The following is a 19,895-nucleotide window of genomic DNA, read 5'->3' as shown; positions in this document are numbered from 1 at the left end:
CACAGAAAGTTGGGGAATGGCTGCAATCACAGCACTGTAAGATGGTGAAAGATGTACCCTTAGGCCCCCATCCAGCACAAAATAGTGTCATCAGGACTCTACAACACAGAGCAAACACCATACCCACAGACAAAGCGGCCAGGGAAGCAGAAGAACATCAGAGAAAATGTGGTTATCCCAGCTGGACTTTTGTCAAAGCAGGGAAGACACCTAAAGAATGTTCTATGCAATCCAGGAGAGAGGAAGAATAACCGTTGCCTAAGCGAAAATCTTTGGTGATCCCTTATGTGTCAGGAGTGTCGGAACAGCTGAGACGCATTTTTTCAAAACACCAGGGGCCTCATGCATAACGCTGTGCATAGAATTCATGCTATAACATGATGTAAGCACAAAAGCCGAAATGTGCTTGCACACAGAAAAATCCAGATGCAGGAATCTGTGCGTACTCCATCTTCCACGTTCTTCGGCTACATCAATCACGGTCAGCGTGAAAAGTAACACACGTGAACGCGCCTGCTGTTCTGCCCCAGTTTCTCCCAGAATTACGCCTCTTTGATTATGCAAATCAATATAAATAGCCCTTAAGCTCAGCGTTCTGTGAAAAGACAATGGGAAAAGCACAGGTAAAATATAAGAATTTCAGTGAATACCAAGTGGAGGCAAAGGAAAAACATACTATTTGTTAATTTAAACAGTGGTATAATCAACAAAAGGAAGTTGATCGAGTGACATAGTGTGTTGGAGAAACTCAAAAGCTCAAGGTCATAAAGTCGCACTGTGCCCAAAATAAAAAAGAAGTAACATATCAAAGTCTCCGTGAAAAGGTATGTTGTAGCCCACCATCTGAGCTTATTAGGGTACAGACAAAAAAAAATAGGCACACAGTGGGGAAAAAAGCATGAAATGTCAACTTTAATCTCGAAATTTCAACTTTAATCACGTAGTTTATTTTGTCATTAAAGTCGAACATCATAAACTTTATCTTAAAATCATTTAATTTACTAGTTTCTCAAATCCCATTGTAACTAAAGTAGCAAGTTAAATGCTTTGTTTTGTATTTGATCTTCTATGTGCTCTATGTGTGTGAATCACTACATGCTTCCGTTCTTTCTCTTTCTCCGACAGGACACAAAATCCATTACATTCGTGATATTACAGCTCTCTGAATAATTAAAATACTGAGATGTATATGTGATATCATTTTCATGATGATTGGAATGAAAGCATGTTATTAAACATGGGAAAATGGTGGCGCAGTGATTGTACATGTCTCACACAAGATGCTGCTGCACCATGCGCGACCTTCGATGAAATAATTTATTGTAGCAGTACTGTCTCTTTCAATGTACTAACCTCCAATTCCTTTCCTTACTTTTCTTTCCCCAAATACCCAATCGCCACACAATCAGCTCTGTAATAGACGTTAAGTCATCTGTAAGCTTACAACGACGATTCTTCAAAACGTTTAAGGAACATTGAAATATCTTCATAGTACATGTTTCATTATTCTATCTGGCTATCCTTTCAATGTCGTGCCAGCCTCAGAAAATATACAGCACGAGGCAGGAACAATACGTGAACTTGCTAGCGCTTTGGCACCGTGTCCTCACATGTTTAATTATTAACAATACAGATTATTTAAATGAAGTTAAAGTTTTATCTGTATAGTATAATCAACATATTTTGCTGCATTTCATCTTAAAAATGATATTGTCATCATATGTAAATATGCGCTTTATAAAGTGGCGCAAGTTGTGCGATATTAGAACTGTAGTGCAACTTTACAGTGAGGTGATTGTACCTATAAGTACAAACAGTTCTACAAGGAGCAACTGATTGAGTGCGTTTATAGTTCTTGGGATGAATTTGTTTCTGAACTGCGAGGTCCGTACAGGAAAGGCTTTGAAACGTTTTGCCGTGGCTGAGGCAGCGTGTGCTTGATGCTGTATGCCGATAATTCTCTTTCCAATCAGCTGCTGCTGTGATTCCCTACTCAGATACAGTGATATAAATACTCTGAGTGGTGCAGTGAGAGTAATATGGAAAAAGATGATCCGTTGTGGCAACCCTTAAAGGGAGCAGCTGAAAGAAGAAAAAGAAGAAGAAGATTGTGCAGTGAGATTAACAACGCTAAAGCAGTTATGGTATTTGGAATACAATGGCTATTCCCTAGACCATTATATTGTTACAGGTTAATTACAATCAGATGCATTACACTAAGAAACAATATGCGGTTAGTTTCAGTGTATTTATAAAGCCGCATCAGGAATGTGGATCTAAGAAATAAAGGGTAACCACACAGGAGCAGTAACACTGCTTTGATGCTGGGTGCTGCCAGTCCTCAAAACCGACCAGAGAACTTGCGTACGACAGGGTATGAGGTACCGTGGAAATGTGCATGGCTTTACGCCAAGTTTAGGTTTTATACATCGCGGACCAGGTGCCCCAGCACAGACAGAGTAATATAGTTTACGCAGTTAAGTGCCAAGAGGATTGCCATGAATTATACATCGTGGAAACCAAACAACCACTGGCGAAGCAGATGGCACAACATAGAAGAGCTATCTTGTCAGGCCAGTACTCCGCAGTCTATTTACACCTACAGGACAGTGGTCACTCTTTCAGTGACGAAGATGTGCACATCCTGGACAGGGAGGAACGCTGGTTTGAGCAAGGAGTCAAGGAGGGCATTTACGTGAAAAAGGACTGATCATCTCTGAACCGAGGAAGGGGCCTAAGGGTACATCTTTCACCATCTTACAATGCTGTGATTGCAGCCATTCCCCAACTCTCTGTGATCACACGGCACATTGTTAGTGCTAGTTTCGGTCATTATACAAAGGTACTGTTTATAAGGTTGGTAAGTCACTTGGATGAATGATGTAACGTATCTCTCTGGAAAAGAGCTATTTCCAGATGAACTGAATCAACTTTCTAGAATACTCAGGTTTGTTTTAGATAGAATCCACAATATGTTGCAATGATGATTTCACTTGCTGTGCACTCCCACCAGTTGCAGGATAGCAACCGGATTAACAACAAAAAACAAATGACCACAAAATGGCGGTGACCACAGAAAAGAAAATGGAACCACAAAAAAATAAAGAAGATGTGAAACCAAAAATGAAAGTCAATAACATAAATGATTCACCATTAAGTAAAACCCCTAAAATAAAGAACAGTGCATGAAAACAACCAAAGTACAGTGCAAAAATTGAACAAAAAATGTAATCATAGCAACCTGCAGCTTGATTATGCATGCTTTCCACAGCATAGCTTAGTACTTGAACACATCCGACAGGAACTGATTACAGTAATCCCTTGAAATTTCAGGGGAGTTTGGGGCACAGGACTTCCATGAATGCAAAAATCTCCACATATGTTTTGGGCCAATGATTACTGCATATTCTAAGTTTATTGCATTAAATAAAATGAAAAAAGTTTCAAGAAAAATGAGATACAATGTTTACGGCGCAAGCTACTCACGTGTGTAAGACAAGACAAAAATGCGTGGCGTCCCCCCGACAAAATGCGTAGTTAAGTAGGTTCTTTAGTGAACTATAACATTTTATACAAATCAAATTATAATACATTTGTGTGTATATTTACGTTGTATATATTTATGGTAGTCTGCAGTGGGCTGGCACCCTGCCTGGGGTTTGTTTCCTGCCTTGCGCACTGTGTTGGCTGGGATTGGCTACAGCAGATCCCTGTGACCCTGTAGTTAGGATATAGCGGGTTGGATAATGGATGGATATTTATGGTAATAAAAGACAAAAAAGATTAATTTTACAGATACTGTACAAAAGAAATCCAACAAAACACTAACCACAAAACGGTAAACACTCACAATCCAGTCAAGTTTCGCATTGGCAGATGATAATTGGTGTAGTTATGAAATTAAATCCCCTGTGAAAAGCCTTCTGAGAGTAAAGTTTGTCCTACCATGATGCCAATGTATGTGATGATTTGTAGAATTTGGGAACTCTTCCAGATGAAGATGTTTTCTAACCCAAACAAAATCACACAAAGAGTGCAGTGAAGCATTGAAACAAAAAGACACCACTGATTGAGATCCTGCTAGCTTGTTATGGTTCACTTTTATAGATAGCGCTCTCATCTTTCACTCGGCAGCCCTCGCTAAATCACCAAAACTTCCCAGTGATGCAGTACTCCTGGGCCTGGTAGAAGTTACAGTCTATTTAAGTAGCAAGACAACAACATCACCAGTGGTTTTCCATAGTAGGTCATCCATCCATCCATTATCCAACCCGCTATATCCTAACCACAGGGTCACGGGGGTCTGCTGGAGCCAATTCCAGCCAACACAGGGCACAAGGCAGGAAACAAACCCTGGGCAGGGTGCCAGTCACAAAAGTCAAAATAATTTCCTTTTAATTATTGGTGAATCCATTAATTGTAAACCTATAAATTGCAAGAGCCCACCTGTAATTTGTTTTTCTGCTGTCAGTCATAACCACAGGTGATGTGTGCCTTGTTCATTTTATGTTTACGCCGACTGCCAAGTGTCATTCCTGTTTATCTCAGTAGTCTGTGCCCATCTCAGAACCACACTACACCTGATTGTTTCTGCCTTGCCTTGTCTTTTCAGAAATATTCTCCTAGACAACCAGCTGGCAGCTAACTTGTGCCTGTTTGCCTGTGGAGCTGGCTAATTTGATCTAAACAACAGCTGTCTAACCAACCTGTATAATCCAGTGACTCAGTCTAAAAGCAGCTCTGTTGTTTGTTTCCTGTCTGCATGTCAATCCTTATTGGCTATAGCCATTTGTCTGGTCTAGTTAACACACTGACTTGTGGTGTAATGAATGTATAGAAAATTCTGTGTAAAACTGGCAGTGCTTCATAAACAGGTTTCAGCAGAATGTATTTTTATAGAATTCTCAAAGTGGCAATTTTAGTCACTGTTCTTCAAAGTTGATTTTATACAGACAATTAAGGTTTCTATTTATTTCATTTTTTTCCAGGATGTGGGTAAGAAGTGAAGGTGATAAGAAAAAATGTTTCATTAGTTTATTATTGAGAGCTTTTAACTCAGATGAAGAGATACATTTAGGAAAAGGAAAAAAAAACCAATAAGGAATCCTTGTGCTGCCTTGGTCAATGGGAGATGTTAATTTGCTCACAAAACTAATGAAATATATGTAATTATTTTTTGTCTTATTGTAATGCGTTGGTTCCCTATCCTTGTGCTGGTCTTTTTCTTATTAAGACGCATAGCTAAATATCTAGAAGTGCCTAAACTAAAAAATGAATAAATACATAAATAAATGAAAGGAAAAAAAATACTGACCTGTGCTTTCTAACAGCATGTAAAGTGCCATTCAGTGGTGTATCCATCATGAATTTTAGCTACAAATATATAAATAATTAGAAAAAGATAGGGGACGTGAAAGTTGAAATAGATATAGAGTCAGATTTGGCATAAACATAATTAAATTGAGGACCGAAAAATCTTCAGAGTATGTAAAGAATTGAAAACACAAATACACACTATTGCATTGCAAAAGACATACATTATGTCAGGAACTGAACATACAATGCATAAAGTTTAATAAATATCCTCTGCCAGAATGCAGCGTGAATCATAAGTGATTAAGACTGTTTTCACCCATCCACTTACACTTTGAAGCAGGTTGGCTTATTATGTCCATTATATTATTAGGGGACAAAGTGGCTAGAGTGTGTATTCTAATCGGCTGCTGTTTCAATAATATGTTATTGAGTTCACCTCAGAACTAACAGCACTGACACAATCTGCAGGAACTTTTAATTGGAAAACAGCATGATTAATCCTTTTCATAAGAAAGAAAGCATTCTTGTAACTCCAGATATTACTCCAGCACACCAGAATGCAAAATATAATCTGCCTGTTCACATGAACCTGAAAAATGGGCAGCAAAACGTAAATATTTTTACTGCTCCAATCATAAAAGTAACAGAAATCTGTGCAGTTGATTTTAATAGGTATTCTTGCAGCTTTTAACAAATAATGTCATTACAGAGTCATTATTGTCACATGTAAAGGGTAAAGTGAAATTCTTACTTGCATGTGCTAATCAACAAGCTACTTGCTGGCGCTGTGATTAGTGAGTATAACTGACTTACCATATAACATAAGTCTTTCTTACCAAAAATACTAAGTTTGCCTCCTCAAAAACAATTACTATAAACAATGTCAAAGCAATATAAGAAAGTAATATGAAACAGCCCTAGCAGCAGCTCTATCAAATATACAGTACACTATGCTAAAATAATGAATCTCAGCTTTTATGGGGGTTCCCTAATATTAGTAAGGGGATTGCTCTATAGTGTTGTTACCCTTTAGTTAATGGCATACCAGATTTTTTTTTTTAGAATTTGGCACAAACACACATGGGCACATAGAGAATGGTGTTGATATTTATCCACTATAGAATGTTCTTCTTTTGGCTGCTCCTGTTAGGGGTTGCCACAGTGTATCATCCTTTTCCATATCTTCCTGCCCTCAGCATCTAGCTCCATTGCACCCACCACCTTCACAGTGGCCCTCTCTCACCACATCTATGTACCTTCTTTAAGGCCTTCCTCTTTTCCTTTTACCTGGCAGCTCCATCTTTAACATCCTTCCTCCAATATCCTCTCCACATGTCCAAACCAATGCAATCTTGGATATCGGACTCTGTCTCCAAACCCTCTAATGTACTCATTTCTATTCCTGTCAATCCTTGTCACACCCAATGCAAATCTAAATATATTTAACTTTGCCACCTCCAGGTCTGTCTCCTGTTTTTTGGTCAGTGGCCCCGCCTCCAACCATATAACACAGCTCATCCTGTAGACTTTCCCTTTCACACTTGCTGGTACCTATCTGTCACAAATCACTCCTGACACTCTTCTCCACCCACTCCACCCTGCCTGCACTCTCTTCTTCATCTCTCTTTCACACTCCCTGTTACTCTGTACTGTTGATTCCAAGTATTTAAACTCCTCCACCTCTGCCAACTATACTCCCTGTATCCTCACCATTCCACTGACCTTCCTCTCACTCATACACATGTATTCTGTCTTACTCCTACTGACCTTCATTCCTCTCCTCTATACAGCGTATCTCCACCTCTCCAGGTCTCCTCAACCTACACTACACTACCTCACTACAGTTCACAATGTCATCTGCAAACCTCATAATTCATGGGGAACCTTGTCTAATCTCGTCTGTCAACCTGTCCATCACTATTGTAAATAAGAAAGGGCCCAGAGCTGATCCCTGATGTAATCCCACCTCTATCTTGAATGTATGTGTCACTCCTACCGCAGACCTCACCACTGTAACACGTCCCTCGTGCATATCTTGTACCACTCTTAGATACTTCTCTGCCACTTCCAACTTCCTCATACAGTACAAGAACACCTCTCTAGGCACCTTGTCATATGCTTTCTCTAAGTCCACAAAGACACAATGTAACTTCTTCTTGCCTTCTCTATACTTCTCTATCAACACCCTCAGAACAACCATCGTATCTGTAGTGCTATTTCCTGACATGAAACCATGCTACTTCTTATTAATCATCAACCCCCTTCTTAATCTAGCTTACACTACTCTTTCCCTTAACTGCATGCTGTGGCACATCAATTTTATCCCTCTGTACTTATTGCAGCTCTTCACATCTCCCTTATTCTTAAAAATCGGTAGCAGTACACTTCTTCTCCACTCCTCAGGCATCTTCTCACTTTCCAAGATTCCATTAAACAATCTGGTTAAAAACTCCACTGTCCATCCATCCATCCATCCATCCATTATCCAACCCGCTGCAGGGCCACTGTCATCTCTCCCAAACACCTCCATGCTTCCACATGTATATCTTCTGGACCAACAGCCTTTCTATTCTTCATTCTATTCATAGCTATCTGCACTTCCTCCTTGCTAATCCATTGCACTTCCTGATTCACTATCTCCCCATTATCCAGCCTTCTCTCTCTCTCATTTTCTTCATTCATCAGCGTCTCAAAGTACCCCTACCATCTGCTCAACACACTCTCCTCGCTTGTGAGTATGTATCCATCTTTATCCTTTATCCCCCAAACTTGCTTCACATCTTTCCCAGCTCAGCCCCTCTCTCTAGACAATCGGTATAGGCCCTTTTCTCCCTCCTTAGTGTGTAGCCTCTCATATAACTCATCATATGCCTTTTCTTTAGCCTTTGCCACCTCTTTTTTAATCTTACACTTTATCTCCTTATACTCCTGTCTACTTTCTGTATCTCTCTGATTATACCTCTTCTTTGACAACCTCTTCCTTTGTTTACTCTCCTGTACTTCCACCACCAGGTTTCCTTGTCCTCCTTCTGCTGTCCACATGTCACATCAAGCACCCTTTAAGCTGTCACCCTTACTGTTTCTGCTGTAGTTGACCAGCTATTTGGTAACTCTTCACTTCCACCCAGTGCCTGTCTTACCTCCTCCCTAAATTCAACCTTACAGTCTTCCTTTTTCAGCTTCCACCATTTGATCCTTGGCTCTGTCCCCACTCTCCTCCTCTTCTTAATATCCAATGTCATCCTACAGACCACCATCCTATGTTGCCTAACTACACTTTCCCTTGCCACCAATTTGCAGACTCCAATCTCCTTCAGATTGACCCTCCTGCATAGGATATAATCTATCTGTTTGCATCTTACTCCACTCTTGTATGTCACCCTGTGTTCCTCCCTCTTCTTAAAATATGTATTCACCACAGCCATTTCCATCCTTTTCACATAATCTGCTACCATCTGACCTTTTTCATTCCTATTTGACACCAAATCTACCCATCACCTCTTCCTCTCCTGTCCTCCCTTCACCAACATGTCCACTGAAATCTGCTCCAATCACCACTTTCTCTACCTTGGGTACACTCTCCATCACTTCATCTAACTCACTCCAGAAATCGGCTTTCTCATCCATTGCACACCCAACTTGCGGGGCATATGCACTAACAACATTCATTATCACATTTTCAATTTCCAACTTCATAATCATTACTTTGTCCAGCACTCTTTTCATTTCCAAAACACTCTTGACATACTGTTCCTTCAGAATAGCCTCTACCCCATTTCTCCTAACATCCACACCATGATAGAACAATTTGAATCCACCTACAATCCACCTGGCCTTACTCCACTTACATTTATGCTCTTGCAAGCACAATATATCAACCTTCCTTCTCTCCATCATATTGGCTAACATTCTAATTTACCAGTCATACTGCTAACATTCAAAGTTAATACCCTCACTTCCACTCTCTTTATCCTTCCTCTTCTCCATTAGCCTCTGGACAAACCTCCCCCTCTTCTTCTCCTTCTTCAGCCAACAGTAGCCCAATTTCCACCAGCACCCTATTGGGTAACAGTACTGGTGGGGGGCATTTTTAACCTGGGCCTTGACTGCTCCAGTTTGGAAATCTGTATTGTTGTCCACATATTGATCTGACAAAGCTTTACACAGGATTAGGATGGGCATGAAGAAATATACTGGTTTGTGCATCCCTGTTGGTGAGTTCACTACAGAATCACATTTTAATTAACTACAGAATTAAAATGAATCTGGAATCACTACAGAATTAAAGTGAATTAAAAAAATTAAATTAATTGAATTAAATAAATAAATAAAAATAATTAAATACAAATTAAATTGACTACAGAATAAATTTGAATCTGGATTCACTACAGAATCACATTTTAATTTATTCATCTCATCTTATCTTTGATCCCATATTCCTGATGACAACCAGAACAATATCGGACATGCCTAGAACACTACCTGTAGCTGGTGGCAAGGCAGCATTTTCACAACAAATCCTAGGAAGGACTTGCATCAAAACAGAAATATCTATTTTATGCAATACCTTTCACCGAGCATAGCATCACAAGATACTTCAAAAAGAATACAAGTACAATTTGTTAGCAATACCATCACCAATTTAATGAGCACTTCCTGGGTCTGCAGAAATTAGCCGGATGCCCTCCACATTTTTTCTCCCTTTTTGTTGTCTATGATATCCTTTGAGGTGAGAACACTTCTTTTCATATCATCTGACTCCACCTCCGACCATATTTTCTTCAGCATCCCTCTCATTGCTTCTACCTCCATAATGTTTCATGTTTTCACCCAATTATCTTCTGCCTATGGCTCCACATGCCCAAAACACTTTAATTGATGGTTCTTAGCAAAACACTTAATTCCTCCTCAAAACTCTCTCTTAACTAAGAATTTGCCTTTCTCTCACTTGGTAACACCCTACATGTTCACCTAATCATTCTAATTTCACTTCTGTCCAGATCAATGCAATTCCTTTGTAAGAGTAAATTACAGACTAAAATACAAGAGAGAAAAAGCATAATTAGAATATGGCCACTAATGAAGGTTAACGAACAGAACTAGAAATCAAGTTGAAATTTAGAAGGACAAAGTTTTATTTATCCCCAAAGGGAAATTTGTCTTTGTACAGAAGTTCTTTAAATAAATACATAGATAGATAGATATACACTACCAATCAAAAGTTTTAAAACACCTCAGATTTTCTATTTTTTCTTCAAATTTAATTATTTGAAATGCAATAAATTACCTAAAAGGGTGAAAAGGTAAGCAGTAAACTGCCAGAGGTTTGAAAGTAAAGTTTAGTTTAGCAAAAACAGAAAAAGAAGCTCCCAAAAATGGGCCTTCTTTATGGAAATACCAATAGGTTACAGCCTGCAGATGTTCTGCAACAATTTAAGTAAATTAAGCCTTGAAAGTTGAAGCAAACAATTTGCATAGGTGTCCCAACTTCTGTTGATTACAGCAGATTTGGAACAGACTGTGTTACTACAACATTAACACAACCTAGAAATTTGTAAACTCCAGGGATAATGGTGTGGTAATAAACGGTAATTAACAAATTAAGTGAGACAGAACATTATTACCCTTAGAAGTGTAAGCCTTTCGTTTAGAGAAACTGTAAAAAAAAAATCAAAGTGTTAGTGTGTATGGTGTCCTACACAATCCAAAGGCAATTGGAAGCTTCAAGAAACTCTGATACAAAGAGATCTGGCATACCCAAAGTCAGTAAAAGGTGGATACTTGGATGAATAGAAAATCTGAATACAATTTTATACACTTAATGATTCATTGGCTTATTATTTTATTTGCCATTATGCATTTCTTCAGTGTCTTGATTTCAAGAAACATTATGACATTAAAAATCACGCATTTCCATAAAAACTGTAAAACCTGAGGTTTTCTAAAACTTTTGAACAGTAATGTATACACACACACTATGGTCTGAACACACACCAGAACAACTGAAAATGAAGATTTAAGAAATAAGAAAACTGTTGACTTGGCTGTCATAGTCACAGTGGGGCATCATGCAGGTTTATTCCTGTTGGTTTACAGGAGCCCCAGTGGTGTTTCTTGACACACTTCTGCTGAATTATTCATTGGCTGAAAGTACTCAGTGTTAGTGTTTCAGAGAGAGAATGTGCAGCATTGTTTATAATAGCACTTGTTTTTATTTTAATCCTCTCCTTCTCTATGACCTCCGGGGGTCCAGAGTGTATCCCATTACTGAGCCGGCACTTTTATTTATCATGTTGATATGGTGGGCTTCTCTTGAAATGATGTTACTAGCCCAGCCCACCACAGTAAAGAAAATTGTCCTGGCCATCACAGAGTTGAAGAAAATGTAAAGAATGCCACTACTCACATTAAAGGTATACAGTTTCATAAAAATAAAGAGCCTGCTCTGCCCTTTCTTATATAGTTCCTCTGTGTTATGAGACCAGTCCAGTCTGTCATTGATGTGGGACCCCAAGTACTTATGGGAGTGCAGTACTTCAGCATTCACTCCCTGATGTTGTGACTGGATATAGAGCCTCTTTGGTGCAGTGAAAGTCAATATATACCCCCTTTTCTGTGCACATAACTCTTATTTGGTATCTCTCTCCCAAATACTAGACTTTTTACAAGATGGCAAGATATTAAAGAATGGGATTTTGAGTATAGATTGTTGTCTATCAAAATTTTCTTCTCTTACATCTTTAATCAGTCGGTAATCACTCTTTTGCAATTTTAGAAAAGAAATACATGTTTAAACTAGAAACTGAAACATCAGTATCAGACATTTACATTTACAAAGCAATTAAGGTTATATACTTTTCCATTTCTTAAATTTATTAGAGGGAGCCTAATATATGGGTTGAAATGGCTGCCTTAAAAATAAACAAGCAAAACACATATACAATTTAGTGTACTCAAGGACATCCCTGTTCAATGGCCATTGAATGGAAAACTTTGACTAGTTATGAATTACTGACAACTGTGGTGCCCGTGACCATGCAAGACCTTAGAAAGAAGAGAGGTGTTGCAGTTCTAGACGGCAGTGTAAGATGTTTATATAAAGAATGTGCCAAATGTAATTACTCCATAGGCAACACTGCAGAGGAATTCCTCTGAGACTGACCTCCGAACTTTTAGAAGCTGTACCTGATCCTGAAATTAACTTCTGATGCAGCTGAAAGGCGTTTCCCTGCCAGTAGCAAACTGACCATGGAGTTTGAAGATGAGATGAAACAAATGTTTGACTGGTGGGGAGAAATACTAAGGTCAGAGTTTAAATGCTGTAATTGAGCGAGAGAGAAACCGAGAGGTGGGAGCTGAATGGGAGAGGTAGGTAGTTATTCGAAAACTTGGTAGATAGCCCTAGACAGGCTGTAAGTTTGTTGTTATCTGTTGCTATCTTGCATATACCCAGGTTTGTGCTTCACTTGTGTTAAATGTATCTTTAATAAATGCACAGTTGTTGTATATTTGGCATTCTTAGCATCCCTTTGGGTAGATGGACAGTATGAGAGCACTTCCAACTTCCCTAAATTGTATTATAATATTCACTTTCAGAAATATTGTTTTTATTGTCTGTATTGGAAAAATAATTTTCTTATTGGTTTTGCTGTTTGCTTTAGTGACATTTTCAGGCAGGGTATATATGTTTTAATAATAACAACAATAATAATAATAGTTTAATGTTTTCAGGTAAGGTATAGAATGCCTCAAGCCACATTACACTAAACAAAAATACAATCAGCGGCTGAGCAAAAATGAAGCAATTTAACTAAATGAAAAAGAAAATTACTTCTGCTCACTTAATATTTTATCTCAAATGTCAGGCTGTAGCATGATGAAATGAAATGCCAGACCATGGTCTAATAAGAAAGAATGCTGAAAGAAATAATGAATTAATTTATTTTTAGGTTAAAATTTCTTTTTTCATTATCTCTTTAGAATTAGATGTCAGCAGAACTGTCAGCATTTAAACTCTGAACAAATAGCAGGCTGGAAAATGAAGAAGAAAGACAAGTTTGAAAACTTTTATAAAACAGGTTTTCATTCAGTGAAAATGTACAGACTGAACAATATCCAAAATTACTTTTTAACACTTCTGAATAAAAAAAAACCTTAAACTTTGTGAAAATACATAGTGCTTACTGCATTAGCTCTATAAATTACAATTTTAGCGTTACAGAGCAAAGATAAATCTTATTTGATGGCACATGCAATATGATAAAGCAAACTGTAATTTCTGAACATATGCTTCCGTACTTCTGTTTTGTATATTAAGCTCAACCTTGTCATGTTGGTTGGATTTTTGTTACTTTCTAGTAGACCTAATTCAATTATTGATAAATTAACATATTTTGACAGTAAATGTCTAGAGAAGAAACCTTTTCAGGGATATCAAAGAATATGGCTACCAACTAGATCCAATTGACTGCAAAATAAATGTTGTCACACTATTTCATTTTAATGTGCACATTACATACATTTGTGACTTTCACAGAATTTCTCTATTTGCGTTCAGCCCATTCTATAATTTAAAACCTTTATGAAACAAAAGTAGCCAGGATCATGCCAGTTGGCACTGCCTCCCGAGACTCAATTTGCCAGTGATTACCACTAGACAAAAATACATTGATTCACAAGTTAATTTGACAAGACACTTTTCATTTCATTACCACATGGAATCATTGCTTATAAAATGAACTTCATTTATGAATCCAGACTGAAAAAGCATATATTATATACTAGCAAAATACCCGCGCTTCGCAGCGGCGAAGTACTGCCTTAAAATTTTTATTAAGAATAAAATTAAACCTTTTTAAACTGAGGGAAAATATACCAATAATTATTTGTTAAGTATCTCTTTGTATACCACATTGTGAGTTCGGCCCTCCAGTTGTAATATGACCAAGCTGTGCGCTGAGCTTACTCTTGAGCATGCAACGTACAGTTGGCCATGTGAACAGTAATCTTGTTTCAAATCTCACAGCTTGGATTGCTGCTGTCGGTTTGAGTTTCATGGTTTGTTTCAATTAAGACAGTATTTGTAGGACTTGTGTTGAAGAGACATTCGGCATCTGTCAAGCGTTGTAAGTATACAACCGGTTTCATCGCTAACTTCACATCCAGCTTTTAAGAGTTTATAAACATCAAAGTGTCCACTACTGAAATCGTCACCTGTGAATCTAAGATGTTTAAGAGGCATTGGCGGTTGTCGAAAGGTGTAAAATATTTGGCCATTTCGGTACACTTGAAAGCGACAACCGAACAATTCAGCTGCAGCCATCAACTCACATGCAGATCCATAGGTGAAGGGCTTAAGCATTTCACTCTTCTAGTGCTCCTGTGTAGTATAATTATCTCCTGTACCATCATCAGTCCACACCTTGAACATGTCCCAGTCATTCAATACATAAGACACAATGTTTCTCCAGATATCAAGAGTGAGCCTCATATGGCCGTGCAATATGTAACAAAGAGAATGGAAAAGGTAGGTGCTATCTCCGGGCATGGAAACAACTCGGTAAGTGACAGTTCTTTGATCGATGGTGATCACCTCGATAGACATGTTAATGGGGGTACGGTTGGAATGATAAAGAAAATGGGTACCTGAACAATGTAAAGTAAGTGTAAAATACCTACACAATAACTATAATCGTAATAAATGAACAATAAAACAGCGGAGAAGCCGTGGACTAAATTAAAAGGCAGTAGTTATCAGCAGGGAGATGTGAGTCCCGTGGCGTAGCAAGGAAGGGAATGTAGAGACTGGAGCAATGGACGGCCTTATATAGGAAGGCAGCCAACAACATGGGAGGCGTTGGGATGGGGGAGCCAATACTGCCTTACACGGTGACCGAGCTGCAGGCTATGGACGTATATAAACTGCTCAAAAAAATTAAAGGAACACTTTGAAAACACATCAGATCTCAATGGGAAAAAGAAATCCTCCTGGATATCTATACTGATATAGACTGGGTAATGTGTTAGGAACGAAAGGATGCCACATCGTTTGATGGAAATGAAAATGATCAACCTACAGAGCCCTGAATTCAAAGACGCCCCAAAAATCAGAGTGAAAAAATTATGTGGCAAACTAGTCCATTTTGCCAAAATTAAATTGCAGCAACTCAAAATTGTACGCAGCACTTTGTATGGCCCCTGTGTTTTTGTATACATGCCTGACAACATCGGTGCATGCTTCTAATGAGATGACAGATGGTGTTGTGGGGGATCTCCTCCCAGATCTGGACCAGGGCATCACTGAGCTCCTGGACAGTCTGAGGTGCAACCTGGTGGTATTGGATGGACCAAAACATAATGTCCCAGAGGTGTTCTATTGGATTTAGGTCAGGAAAGTGTGGTGGCCAGTCAATGGTATCAATTCCTTCATCCTCCAGGAACTGCCTGCATACTCTCACCACATGAGGCCAGGAATTGTCGTGCACCAGGAGCCACTGTACCAGCATAGGGTCTGACAATGGGTCCAAGGATTTCATCCTGATACCTAATGGCAGCCAAGGTGCCTTTGTCAAGCCTGTAGCGGTCTGTGTGACCCTCCATGGATATGCCTCTCCAGACAATCATTAACCCACCACCAAACTGCTCATGCTGAATGATGTTACAGGCAGCATAATGTTCTCCATGGCTTCTCCAGACCCTTTCACTTCTGTCACGTGCTCAGAGTGAACCTGCTCTCATCTGTAAAAGCACAGGGCACCAGTGGTGCATCTGCCAATTCTGGTATTCTATGGCGAATGCCAATCGAGCTGCATGCTGCTGGGCAGTGAGCTCAGGGCCCATTAGAGGACATGGAGCCCTTGGGTCACCCTCATGAAGTCTTTCTGGTTGTTTGGTCAGAGACATTCACACCAGTGGCCTGCTGGAGGTCATTTTGTAGGGCTCTGGCAGTGCTCATCCTGTTCCTCCTTGCCCAAAGGAGCAGATACTGGTCCTGCTGATGGGTTATGGACCTTCTATGGCCCTCTCCAGCTCTCCTAGAGTAACTGCTTGTCTCCTAGAATCTCCTCCATGCCCTTGAGACTGTGCAGGGAGACACAGCAAACCTTCTGGCAATGACACGTATTGATGTGCCATCCTGGAGAAGTTGGACTACCTGTGCAACCTCTGTAGGGTCCAGGTATCGCCTTATGCTACCAGTAGTGACACTGACTGTAGCCAAATGCAAAATTGTGAAGAAACAGTCAGAAAAGATGAGGAGGGAAAAATGTCAGTGGCCTCAACCTGTTAAACCATTCCTGTTTTGGGGGTCATCTCATTGTTGCCCCTCTAGTGCATCTATTGTTAATTTCATTAACACCACAGCAGCTGAAATTGATTAACAACCCCCTCTGCTACTTAACTGACCAGATTAATATCCCATAAGTTTCATTGACTTTATGCTATACTCTGATTAAAAAGTGTTCCTTTAATTCTTTTGAGCAGTATATGTATGTAAGTAGGATTCAGTTAGCGTTGGGAACCCGCGTACCAAATTTCTTGAAGATAGGCCCATAAGTAACAAAGACCGTTGAAAAGTTCAATATGGGGCCGACAGTGGCATCATACCACCGAAATAAGTACCAAATTTCAGCCTTCTACCGACACGTGAAGTTGGAGAATTAGTGACATTGGAAACTTCAATATGGCGGCCGAAAGTGGCATCATACCACTGAAATAAGTACATACATCGGTTTAGGTTAGCGCAGGGAAGCCACCTATCAAATTTCGTGAAGATGGGGCCATAAATAAGAAAGTTCAACATGGCAAACGTTGTCAACCGTTATGACCGTTACACGTAGAATTTTTAAATGAAACCTGCTTAACTTTTGTAAGTAAGCTGTAAGGAATGAGCCTGCCAAACTTCAGCCTTCTACCTACACGGGAAGTTGGAGAATTAGTGACGTTGGAAAGTTCAATATGGCGGCTGACAGTGACGTCATACCACTGAAATAAGTACGTACATTGGTTTCGGTTAGCGCAGGAAAGCCGCCTACCAAATTTTGTGAAGATGGGGCCATGAATAAGAAAGTTCAACATGGCGGACTTTGTTGACCGTTATGACCATTACGCGTAGAATTTCGAAATGAAACCTGCTTAACTTTTTAAAGTAAGTTGTAAGGAATGAGCCTACCAAATTTCAGCGTTCTACCTACGCAGGAAGTTGGAAAATTAGTGACGTTGGAAAGTTCAATATGGCGGCCGACAGTGGCGTCATACCGTTGAAATAAGTACGTACATTGGTTTTGGTTAGCGCAGGGAAGCCGCCTACCAAATTTTGTGAAGATGGGGCCATAAATAAGAAAGTTCAACATGGCAGATGTTGTCGACCGTTATCGACCGTTATGACCGTTACGTGTAGAATTTCGAAATGAAACCTGCTTAACCTGCCAAATTTCAGCCTTCTACCTACACGGGAAGTTGGAGAATTAGTGATGAGTCAGTGAGTCAGTCAGTGAGTGAGTGAGTGAGTGAGTCAGTGAGGGCTTTGCCTTTTATTAGTATAGATTTATGTAAGAATTCCACTGTAATTTGTCTTCACCCATTGTGCTTTAGGTGTTACTGTGACGATGCAGGTTATTGCTCCAAGCTCCCACTTTCTTTTTGGAAGCTCTTGAACCCAACCCCATCGGTAACTGAGTTGGACAGTGAGGACACAACGAAGCAAAAGGATTGTGCTAAAAGGTGCATGTGCTTTTATTAAAACCAACAAAACCAAAAACAGTGTTCCACATAAATAGTGTAGTGCTCCAAGCGTCAATAAATAAATAATCCATTAAAAACAAGTGAAATGTGTAGATTAAAATCACATAAATGAATCAAATTAAAACGATGTTAAAAACAATGCCTTCTTTCTACCTGGCGTCTCCCCTGCTTCTCCCTTCCAGGCCTTGCATCAGGGGAGTCGCCCTACCTGCAGCTGACTTCTTCTACTGGTCAGGAAGCTTCCTGATCACTGGTTTTGATTAGCTCCGCCAGACTGAGACTTGGGATCCCCAGCAACCAGGGCGCTCCCTCTGGGGCTTCCAATTCCCATGCCTCTGACTCCAGCTGCCTTCTGTGGAGAGCCAATCTTCTTCTGCTCATTCCTGCTCCCCTGAAGCACTCAGCAGGAGCGACCACTACTTTTTGCACACCTGAGTGCTGGCCAAACCCTCTACAGGGACTCCTCTTCCAGCTGCCTGTCATTATACTGTATATTGTGGTGTATGGCCGGCTGTTTATGCTGCCAATACCCCCAAGCCGCCAGGTGGAGCCCTCCCTGCAATATGGAGGTTCCCCGAAGACCAGCAGGGCATCATGGACATTGCAATTTTTATACGCAGCCCTGCTGGATGCCGTGGGGGCCACTAAGAGACGCTGCAGGGGGGAACAACAGGTATTTTCCCTACGCCCTGGAAGTACGTCCAAGTTACATGGACAAGGGGAATGACATGCTTCCGGGGTGAAGAAAAGGACATTTTACCTGACCCAGAAGTGATACAAGATCACATGGACTGGGGACTGGAAACACTTCCAGGTCAGGGAATATAAAAGGATTGTGGGAGCTCCCAGATGGCAAGCTGACCTGGGTGGTAGGAGGGCAACGCGTCTGGGAGTGTGGAGGATTGTATTTGTAATTGTTATTGTGATTTATATGAGTATAGTGGAGGAGAGGGTGCTTTGTGCACTGTGGAAATTTAATAAAGTCAACTATTGGACTTTTACCTGGTGTCTGGAGTCGTGGACAGGGGTTCAAGGGAGCGATAGCACCCCCTGTCTGTCACATCATCAGCTCGCTCTTGCTCTCTCTTTTAGCTTCCAGCTTTCTTCTTCTTCTTTCCCTAACCTCCATTCTCTTTCTCTTCTTCTACCCCTCTGCACTCACGCTCCTGCTATATATAATGGAGACGTGGCACAGGTGTGGAGATTAGCAGCTCCTGGCATCAATTACAGATGCAGATGATTCCTCACCTGTGCACATAAGCAAGGAAACACCCACAGCACGTCGCGTCCGAGAACCACTCCGGCCACACTACCACTCCCCTTCTTTAAGCCGCAAGTGTGGCGATTATTTATTTTCTACTAAGCCATGGATCTGTGTCACGCACGAGCGCTTGGGGAGCAGCTTAACGATCCCTTTTGCGTCGCGACAAGTCCCACAGGGGGGCAACGGCAGCTAATCTCTCTCTCTTTGCTTCCTCAGAAAGATCAGGACACTGCCGCCATAAAGATTGCCCGAATGACTTTAAGAGACGCACACTTCTGGGTTCCCTTCTAACCTCTGCTTCCCCATTGATGACATCATACTCCCATACTCCACCACAATTCTCCCAGCATCCCACAGTTTAATTTCCGGTCCTGCGTTATAAACTGTCCGTCCTCCCTCCCTTCAATGTCTTATGAGTTTTTTGAAACACAAGACAATATTTCTGTTACAATATACGGGATAAAAACCCAAACCTTTATATGATTCTTGTCTCTTTATTACACTTGCTATATCACAGTTACATGATGTAAAGAAATAGGGGGTGCTAGTGACATGAGCCCCAGGTTATGAACTA

This window comes from Polypterus senegalus, chromosome 7 (assembly GCF_016835505.1).
Source record: "Polypterus senegalus isolate Bchr_013 chromosome 7, ASM1683550v1, whole genome shotgun sequence".
In the NCBI taxonomy this organism is placed as follows: Eukaryota; Metazoa; Chordata; class Cladistia; order Polypteriformes; family Polypteridae; genus Polypterus; species Polypterus senegalus.
This window is presented reverse-complemented; position numbering follows the sequence as displayed.